We start from the raw sequence: 11,151 nt of genomic DNA on the forward strand, positions 1-11,151 counted from the left end.
TTGTTGCAATTCCTTCTAATTTCAAAACTCATGCTTAAACCAAAATTTTACAATAAAGATATTCCTATCCTAAATTTAAAACCATACGTAAAACATCAATTTATAAAAATCTAATAATCAACACCAAACTTTTTGTAAAAAGATCCAAACACTTGAATCACAAATTTTGACCCTAAATCAAAACATCTCCAAGAATTTCAAAAATCAAATCTTACTTCTAACATATTCATAATATCATCCTAAGATCAATCATGCTTTAAATCATTAAAATAATGTCACCAAAATCACAAAATAACACTTGGAGTTTTTGGTTTTACACTTAGTCCAAAAATAGAAACTTTTTTTTTTTTTTTTAAACTAGCTTTGATCAATCTTTTGATCCATGGCTTAAAAAGATGAGATATTCAAACTAAAACATCACATGATTTCAAAATGTGTCCTAAAGAAGATCCAATTATCAAACTTAAAGTCACATGGCTAAAACTCAATAAAACATAGATCTAATCCAAAAGTATCAAATCTTAGGCCTAACCGAAATCCTTTTGCATAGCAAAATCATATCTTTAAAATAATATGAAATATTTTCAAAATAACATCCTAACATGAAAATAAGAGACTTGGGATCATCATATAAAAATATCAAAGCCTTTAGAGTAAGATCAAACCACGAAATATTCAAACTTTCTCCAAACAAAAACTATTTTTCCACTTCCAGTTTTCAAGTTTCTAGATCTAAGAAAATCTATCATAAAAAACTTTATTCATGCAACAAAACCTCAATGGAAACTCATAAAAATATGCTAACAACATTCCATAAAATTTTCAGACCAAGATATGTCCATTAGCTTGGTCAAAAACTCTAAAATATAACATACTCTCCAGTTTTACGACCAAAATGACCTTTACATAGTTAAAAATACTTTTGACCAATCAAATGACCATGGAATGAGATAATAATATATCTATAGAAACTAAAATCAAAGACAAAAAACTTGTATGAAGGATTCATGGTGTGAAAATACTTAAAAAGGATAGAAATACTCCACACAAAAAGACTCAGAAATTTGCTTGAGAGAGCTCTTTTGGGGTTCTCTCTAAGAACGTGGTGAAGAAGTGATGAAAGGGAAGAAAATGTGTCTTGCACGATTTTAGACTTCTGGAGAGGGAATATATGGGCTTGAATGACCCTTGATTGGAGGTGGCTATTTGACATAAAATGAAGAATATTGAGGAGCAAAGGACTGCCTGCAGAAGCTGTGAGGTATGGAGGTTGATGATGTGGATTTCTCCTTCACATCAAGACACTATTGGGTGTAACTAAAGGCAGTGGATGGTCTGCCATGTGGGGGAGGAAAATTCTTAAAGAATCTTTGCCAAGGTGGCCAAATTCGTGGATCTTGGTGGGCCTCAACCAAGTGGACTTCAATTTGGGGTTTAAAGGGGATTTCGTTAGGTTTTGAGATGCTATCAAACCCAAATTCAATTTTTCTTGGCCTAATCAAATTTTCAAAGTTTAAAAGTTTGGATAATGATGTCATAACAAGAATTTGAGAAGTTAATAGCATGTGAAAGTGATTAAATACAATGTTAGAAATTGGATCAAAAAGGGTTTAAAGGCCAACTTTAGGGTTTGGGGAAACCGCTTATGGTTTCGGTTTCAACCAAGCTTTTAGGGTTTTATTAGGGTTGACACCTTCTTTGATCTGACTCAATTTGGTTGATAAGATGAAAAAAAGTTTTGCTTAGGTGGCACGATCTCAGACCTTGATTTCCTTCACAAATCCATCTAATGGTTCCTCTTTGTGCTAAGTGTCTAATACTATTCACTATGTGTGACTAAGATCTTACCAAGTGTCCAAATAAAACTTTTTTAACCTAATTTGGACATTCTACACTGTGATTTTGAAAACACTGCACTTAATATGCTTATCGAGGTTACTATTCACTCCTAAAAAATGCATAATAAACTTAATATTGAAAAAATTCTACATATTCATATTAACCTATAGTGAAAATCGTTTACCAAAACTCAACCCTGAAGTGCCCCTAAAAATAATTTCACAGTTTCGAACAGGCATTTTGTTCGAAATTAAGAAAATGAGTTATTGCGCTATAAAATCCTAAATAATCAACTGAGTCTAGTGGCATAGACCATAACGTGTTTGGACACTTATAACTATCTCAAATAATAAAAATCGCATTTCTGGCACCATAGTGAGTGATAACACTGACTATGTTGACAGACTAAAACCTATGCGATTAGTCGATTCGTGAAAACTTACAGAATTTTCACGAGATTTCTAAAGTCAATAGAAATTTTATCATTGAATTTTTAGCAAGCTATTATAGAAATGAATAAGGCTTGGTAGTCTAAAGGCTAGACCCTCCGTGACTTTACCATGAGGGAGGTTGAGTAGTCGAATGTCTAAACACACTTGTTGACTCAAGGCTGGGCAGTCAAAAGGCTAGACTCGCTGTGATTTCGCCATGAGGCAGGTTGGATAGTCAAATGGTTGGACCTGTCTGTTGACATTCAGGGAGGTGTGACCTTTCTTTTGTTTGACAGAGATGCTTGACCATGCTAAGAAAAATCAAATTGGTTAGCATAGATAATCCAAATCACAAATGTGAGATTTGCAAACCTGAATTCCTTTGCTAAAGCATAGCGAAGGTTTGAGGTGTGTCAGCGAGGCAGGTGGGCAGCCATGCTTTGGTAATTACGAAGGTTTGGGCTGCCTGCGATACTGAGCAAGGTTGTGTATATAGTGCCCCGCGTTGCGCAGGTGAGTTCCGACAAGTTATGTCCCCCAAGGTGTGCTGACACCAGGAAAAGAGGTAATTGTTTCTAATTTTTGTTTGACTGAGTTTGTCCACTATTGATTTTTCTTCTTCTTCTTCTTCTTCTTCTTCTTCTTCTTCTTCTCTCTCTCTCTCTCTCTCTCTCTCTCTCTCTCTCTCTCTCTCTCTCTCTCTCTCTCTCTTTTAATTTTTTACTTTTATTTAAAAAAAACTATGGTTCCTGATGGCTGATGCATTGTCTGAAAGGTGTAAATCTTTTTTGGAAATCTGTGGAGCACCAAAAAACTCGAATAACGCATATTGTACGACTTTGATCTCATGGGTTAGCTGTTGCATGGGACATGTGACGTGTGATCATCGTGACATCTCTCTTTAGCTGTGTAACTTCATGCGGCGGGTAGTTTTGACAGCGGCTAAGGGACTTTGTGTCTAAGCTATGTTGCTAATAGGCTATGTTGTTGGAGAAGTTGAGAACTGTTGAGATTGAGGAAGTTGATGGTTGTGCTTACCACTGAGCTTGAGTGACTTTGAGTCTTAGCAAGTGAGGCTGAGTGACCTTGAGTTTGAGTAGGTGGTAGAGGAGGTGAGGCCGAGTAACTGTGTGTCAACGTAGAGGCTGAGGAGTTGCACATGTTCAGGCTGAGTTGTACTGTAGAAGAGTTGGTGGTTCAAATTGAGCAAGTGGTCCTCGTGCATGTGGTGGTACCGAGCTAGTTGCTCATGCTGGACTGGTTGCTTGCCGTGGGTGAGGGAGCTCTGGCCATGTGGGTGGAGCCTTAGGTCGAGCAAGCTTTGGCCAAGTTAGCTCTGACCAAGCAATGCTTAGGCAGAGCAACTCCGGCCGAGTAAGCTTTGGTCGAGCAACTCTGACTAGGAAGCTTTGACGTTTTTTAAGGGGTGGTAGAGTAACTCGTGCTCATGGGATTTTTGGTTGTTGAACTCTTGTCCAAGAAAGTATGTTGCAGAGGAGCTTCGTGGCCAGGGAACTTACATGGTTGATGGAATCTCCGTGGTGGGTGATGCAACTGTCAGGGGACTCATGGCCGAGTAACCCACTCTGGCTGAGCAACTCTAAGCTCAAGCCGAGATGCATGTTTCATTGTGTGCATGGCTGAGGTAGATGCCCACAGGTATGTGGTTGAGATGGGTGTCTCAATTATGGCCACGGAACAAGCTAAGGCCATGGAACACCTTGCTAGTGATAGAAATCGTCGGTTGTCCTAACGGTGGCCTCCCAACCTCACAAGCACTGATGTGGGAGGGCCCCTTCTGGAGCATGGCAAAATATGCCTGATGCCCCACTGTGCATGGTGTGCATGGCCTCTATTGATGAGGGCTTGCACGATGTAGACAGAAACCTACAGTGAGCCTCTCATGTGCACTACAACGTGCACCCATTATGGGCATTTGGCACTACCCCCACCAACAGGGGCTAACACGTCTAGAATAGAAACTGCCGACAGTCCACTTGGTGGCAGCCGGTGGCCATGCCGGGCCCATGGCTAGACTCTTGTGCAGCCAGTTGTGGGCCTCCTCAGTGCATGGTAATGTGTACATGTAAGACTCTTATGCATGGCACTATGCATGCCCCCCACACATAGTGCACATTAGTGCACTGTGCATACCATGGTACTGCGCACATAATTGCATAGTACACGAATGTATGGCCGAGAAACTTTCTTCATGAGTACTACACGATAGGTGCAAGTGCGCTTTGTGCACTGTGCAATGTACATTGCCCTTGACTGCATGGGGATGAAAGGTTTACTCGTCCAATTTTTTGCGGTAGTGTTGTTAATAAAATAAAATTATAAAAACTAGGAATACTTATGTGGGAAAATTTCATTTGCTAAGTCTGAGATGATTTTACAAGTCAAAAAATCGTTCTTCTCCCACTTCCAATGTAAAAAATTAGTCGGATCCCATAGACAATGTCAAATGTTAATGCCGAAAAACAATACAACGAGCCGGAAGGGGAAAGAGTCATTCCTGATCCATGATGGCACTACGGGCCTCGATCAGCATGGTTTGGAGCCCCGAAGGTAGTTTGGTGCGGCTGTACGATATCTGTATGTACATCTATAACAATGAATAGGAGATAAATGTTGGAAAAATATAGGAAATGGACACACACCTTGTAATGGGCATCGAGATGGACCTAGTTTTAAAGATCTGTTGCAAGTTCTAGATGGGCCAATTACAAGATCAAGAGCCAAGAAAATCAAGGAGTCAATGCAAAGATTGATGCAATCAATTTGATACAAGCTAAGACAGCAACAAAGTAACATGACTTGAAGGCTTTCAACTTAGTTAATCCATTTAAAAGACTTATTTTATTAGTTTATAATAATTGGGTTTATTATGCGAATGACTTATGGGCATGTTAGGAAATGTTGAACTAGAGTTTCAAGGAGTTACTATAGCGCGACACTATTCACTGTAATGTAACGCCGAACTGTTCACTTAAGGGTATTTTTGGAAAGGGACCTTATTTTTGGCTTAGGGTTACTTTTGTTAGGGAGTATTTAAACATCTTGTGGTTGCCCACTTTAAGTTAGACAATATTAAATTTTCATTGTGAATTGAGTTATCTCCTCTTGTTTTTCTTGAACTTTTGAACTTATCAAAGGTAAATCACAAACTTTGTATTGTTCCTCTTTTGTAATCTGTGTTCTTGAGACGGGTTCTTCAACGGGTCTAGATTTTAATATAATTTAGATTCTTGAAATGAGTTCTTAACGGGTTTAGATTCTCCATCCATTGACTTGATTTGGCTTTCTTGGGCAAGTTTTCAAATTGATTGTAGGTTCAAGGGATTCTAATTTTGCTAGTTTACATAATTTGGTATTCAGAGCAATATTTCTAATCAGATTTTATTCTATCTTTAATTTTTTTATTACTTATATATAAAAAAAAGAGGTGCTGCCCAAATTCTTAGGTTTTTGTATGGTTGCCAAAATTCCATATTTTCTTCCTAGGGTTGGCTGAATTACTCATAATTTTATGGTTTTTTTAAATTTTTTTTATTGTGTTGGCCGAAATTCCATCTTGTTAGGACTGTCGAAAATTTCATCATCTAGGTTTGTATTGATTCCATTCTATTTTCTTGTCAATTTTTTATATGTTTGAATTCAATTGTTTGATTGTCACAACTGAATATTGTTGTTTGTGATTGAATTGGTGAGAAAAGAAAAGAAATGAAAAAAAAAAAGAAAAAAGAAAAAAGAAAAAGAAAATGGAAAAAAATCTGAATTTTTTTTTATTGAGCCTTATCATCAAAGGGGTTGCATACATCATTATAATTGATATCTTGTCTTATAGGTGCTCTTCCATTCCTATAATTTCCTTGATTCTCTTGTCGTTTTATTCCTTTCGTATTTCTCTTATTCTTGTTTCTTGGATTTAATTACTAGTTGGGATAAAATAAGGTTGTATTGTCTTGATTGAATTCAATTAGTTCTTAAAGAACTTGAGTGGGAAAACTCTTGAGGTAAAATACAAGAGTGTGAGATCATTATCGGGAAAAAATCAATTAAGAGTGAAATATGAGTGGAGTACTATTATTCGAGTGTAAACACATAAGAGAATGTGTGAGATCTTTTTCCACTAACATTTTTTTGTGCAGCACATATGATGTCTCATAAAAGTGACTCATCACCTAAGGGGATGGCTGATAACTCCTTTCTGTTGAAGGTCGTGCAACAACAGTTTGAGCGGTTGAACATGATGTTGGGGGAAGTGAGAGATATGATAGATCAACAAGATGAAGTAACTAGAAATTTGCATTGTGGGAGAGATAGGAGGAGACGTGAACCTTGAAGAGAACGTGAGTATAAAGATGAAGGAGATGGTGAGGATGAGGAAGATCTAACGTTTGAAGTTGGAATGGGTAGGCATAGAGGAGTTAGGCGTGAAAGAGGATTTAGGGGAAACCCACGGGGTCGTGATAGAGTAGATTGGGACCTTGAGAGCATAAAAAATGAAAATACTATCTTTGCAAGGTAGAACTGACCCTGAAGCTTATTTAGAGTGGAAGAAGAGGATAGAGTTGATCCTTGATTGTCATAACTATTCAGAGGAGATGAAAGTGAAGTTGGTAGTAATTGAGTTAACTGATTATGCTATTATTTGGTGGGATCAATTAATGACCAATAGGAGGAGGAATTATGATAGGCCAATTGAGACATGGGGAGAGTTGAAAGCTCTCGTGAGGCGGAGATTTGTTCCTAGCCACTACTATATGGACCTTTACTAGAAATTACAAAATCTTACATAGGGGTCTAGGAGTGTGGAGGACTACCATAAGGAGATGGAGGTGGCTATGATATAGGTGAATATAGAGGAGGATAAGAAGGCCACTATGGCTAGAGTTTTGTCTGGTTCGAATAGGGAGATAGCCAATGTGGTTGATTTGCAGTATTATATAGAAATAGAAGACATGGTGCACATGGCTATGAAGGTGGAGAGGCAATTAAAGAAGAAAGGGACATCAAGGTACACTTTGGTTTCTAGCACTCATTGGAAACCAAAGTGGGAGAAAGATGATCGAGCTATAACAAAGGCAAAGATCGAACCACCTAAGGGAAAAGATGAAGGAACTAGCAACAAATCCAAGGTAGCATCCCAACCTTCTAGAAATAGAGATATTAAATGCTTTAAGTACCTTCTAGAAATAGAGATATTAAATGCTTTAAGTGTTTGGGTTTAGGGCATATCGCTTCTCAATGTCCAAACAAACGTGTGATGATTATACATGACAATGGTGAGGTGATGACTGTAAGTGAGGATGATAGTGAAGAGATGCCGGAGTTGGAGGATGCTAGTGTGATGATGATGGAGTAGAATACCCCGTGATAGGTGAGTCCCTTGTTGCCAGGCGTGCTCTCAACACACAAATTAAGATGGATGATGCAGAGCAACAGAGGGAGAATATTTTTCTTACTAGATACCACATCAGTAGCAAGGTATGTAGTATGATCATTGGTGGGGGAAGTTTTACTAATGTTGCTAGCACTACTTTAGTTGAGAAACTGAATTTACCTACCTTGAAATACTCTTGACCATACAAGTTGCAGTGGTTGAATGATTGTGGGGAAGTTAGGGTGGAATAAATAAGTGTTAGTTACTTTTTCCATTAAAAAGTATCAGGATTAGGTGCTTTGTGATGTTGTGCCTATGCATGCTGGCCATATCTTGTTGGGGAGGCCGTGGTAATATGATAGGAGTGTGATACATGATGGATTCAAAAACATGTACAGCTTTGTAAAGGAGGGCAAAATAATCAAGCTTACTCCTTTAACTCCGAGACAGGTCTATGGGGACCAATTGAAACTGAAAAGTAAGGTTGATAAAAAAAGAAAGAGTGAAAAAGAGACTGAGCAAAAAAGAAAGAGTGAGAGTGAAAATGAGAAAAAAATAAAGAGTAAAAAAGAAAGAGATCTGCAGAGAGAAAAGGAAAGACAAAAGTAGGTTTCTATGCAAGAGAGAGTGAGGTTAAGAGGGATTTCTTAGTAGATTGCCCTATGATTTTTCTTGTCTATAAAGAGTCTTATCTTAATCTTGATGAAACTAACCAGTCTCTTTTTAATTTGGCTGTTTTTTTGTTGCATGAGTTTGAGAATGTATTTCCAGAGGAGATACCAAATGAGTTGCCACCCATTAGAGACATTGAGCATCAGATTGATTTTATGCCCAGAGCTGCTATTCCAAACTGATCTGCCTATAGAAGTAATCCAGAGGAGACAAAGGAGTTTCAAAGGCAAGTTGATGATTTGATGAGTAAGGGGTACGTGAGAGAGAGTATGAGCCCATGTGCAGTGCCAGTACCACTAGTGCCAAAGAAGGATAGGACGTGGAGGATGCGCGTTGATTACAGGGCGGTTAACAATATTATAGTAAAGTATCATCATCCTATTCCTAGATTAGATTATATGCTTGATGAATTGCATGACTCATGTATTTTCAGTAAAATTGATCTTAAAAGTGGGTACCATCAAATTAGAATGAAAGAGTGTGATGAATTGAAAACTGTTTTTAAGACTAAGTATAGGCTTTATGAATGGTTGGTTATGTCATTTGGACTTACAAATGCACCCAGTACTTTCATGAGATTAATGAACCATGTCCTAAGTGTGTTCATAAGCAAGTTTGTGGTTGTGTACTTTGATGATATCCTAGTATACAACAAGGAATTAAATGAACATATTGAGCATTTGAGATATGTGTTTGATGTGTTGAGATGTGAAAAGTTTGCTAATTTCAATAAATGTACCTTTTGCATGGAGAAAGTTGTTTTTCTTGGTTATGTTGTTAGTAAAAAAGATATTGAAGTGGATGAAGAGAAAGTCAAGGCCATCAAGGAATGGCCAACGCCAAAGAGCATCATTGAGGTAAAAAGCTTTCATGGCTTAGCTAGCTTTTATTGACATTTTGTTAAAATTTTAGCACCATTGCTGCAGTACTCTCTGAAGTAATTAAAAAGAATGTTGGGTTTCATTGGGGGGTTGATCAAGAGAATGCTTTTGCCACTATTAAAGAAAGGTTGTGCTCTGCACTTATGTTAGTATTACCTGATTTTAACAAAACTTTTGAAATTAAATGTGATGCCTTAGGTATAGGAATTGGAGCTGTTTTGATACAGGATGGGCGGCCCATAACCTTCTTCAATGAGAAGTTAAGTGGGGCGTCCTTGAAGTACCCTACTTATGACAAAGAGCTTTATGCTCTTGTTCGTGCCTTAGAGACGTGGCAACACTACCTGTGGCCTAGGAAATTTGTAATCCACACTGATCATGAATTATTAAAGCATTTCAAGGGTCAAGGTAAGTTGAATAAGAGACATGCTAGATAGATGGAATACATTGAGACATTTCCCTATGTCATCCGTTACAAGCAAGGTAAGGAGAACATTGTTGCTGATACTTTATCCCGAAGGTATGTACTTCTTACTTCTATGAGTGCTAAAATACATGGATTTGAATATGTGAAAGACATGTATGCCGATAATGCTAACTTTTCTTATGTGTATATGGCATGTGATAAGGCGGTATTTGGTAATTTTTACAAGTATAATGGTTACTTGTTTAAAGAAAACAAACTATGTGAGCCTAGTTGTTCTACTCGTGAGTTATTGGTACGTGAGGCACATGGTGGGGGATTAATGGAATACTTTGGTATTAGGAAAACCTTAGACATATTGTATGAACATTTCTTTTGACCTAATATGAAAAGAGACGTCAATCGCATTTATAGCAGGTGCATTACATGTAGAAAGGCCAAATCTAAGATTTTGCTACATGCGTTATATACACCCTTACCCGTTTCTAGTGAGCCATGGGTAGACATATCTATGGACTTTGTTTTGGGGCTGCCTAGGACAAAAATGGGTAAAGATTCTATTTTTGTAGTTGTGGATAGATTTAGCAAGATAATACATTTCATTCCATGCCATAAAATAGATGATGCCACAAATATAGCTGACTTGTTTTTCAGGGAGATAGTACGACTCATTGGTGTGCCTAGGAGTATTATTTCTGATAGGGATGTTCAATTTCTTAGCTACTTTTCGAAGGTGTTCTGGGGGAAATTGGGTACCAACCTTTTATTTTTCACTACTTGTCACCCACAGACTGACGGATAGACTGAAGTAGTTAATAAGACTTTAGCCCGGCTTTTACGCATTGTTGCTCATAAGAATTTAAAACCTTGGGAGGATTGTTTGCCATTTATAGAGTTTGCATATAATAGGACCATATATACTACTACTTCACATTCTCCTTTTGAAGTTGTCTATAGATTTAATCCACTTACTCCTTTATATTTGATGCCTTTACCTATTGATGGCAGGAGTAGCTTGGATGGACAAAAGAAAGCGGAGTTGTTGAAGTCACTTCATGAGAGGGTACGGCTTCAAATTGCCCAAAAGAATGAAAGGGTTGCTTCCCAGGCTAATAAATGGTGAAGGCATGTCATCTTTGAAGCTGGATATTGGGTTTGGGTTCACATGCACAAAGAAAGATTCCCAACCCATAGAAGGACTAAGTTGCATCATCAAGGAGATGGATTGTTTTAAATTCTTGAGAAAATTAATGACAATGCATATAAAGTGAATCTTTCATGTGAGTACAATGTGTCTGTTACTTTCAATGTTTTTGATCTTTCTCCTTTTGATGTAGGTGAAGATTATATGTCAAATCTTTTCAAGGAGAGGGGGAATGATGGGCACCAAGATAGACCTAGTCTTAAGGATCCGTTGCAATTTTCAGATGGGTCAATTACAAGATCAAAAGCTAAGAAAATCAAGGAGGTAATGTAAGGATTGATGCAATCTACTTGGGATGAAGCTAGCAAGAG

This window comes from Carya illinoinensis, chromosome 11 (assembly GCF_018687715.1).
Source record: "Carya illinoinensis cultivar Pawnee chromosome 11, C.illinoinensisPawnee_v1, whole genome shotgun sequence".
Classification (NCBI taxonomy): Eukaryota; Viridiplantae; Streptophyta; class Magnoliopsida; order Fagales; family Juglandaceae; genus Carya; species Carya illinoinensis.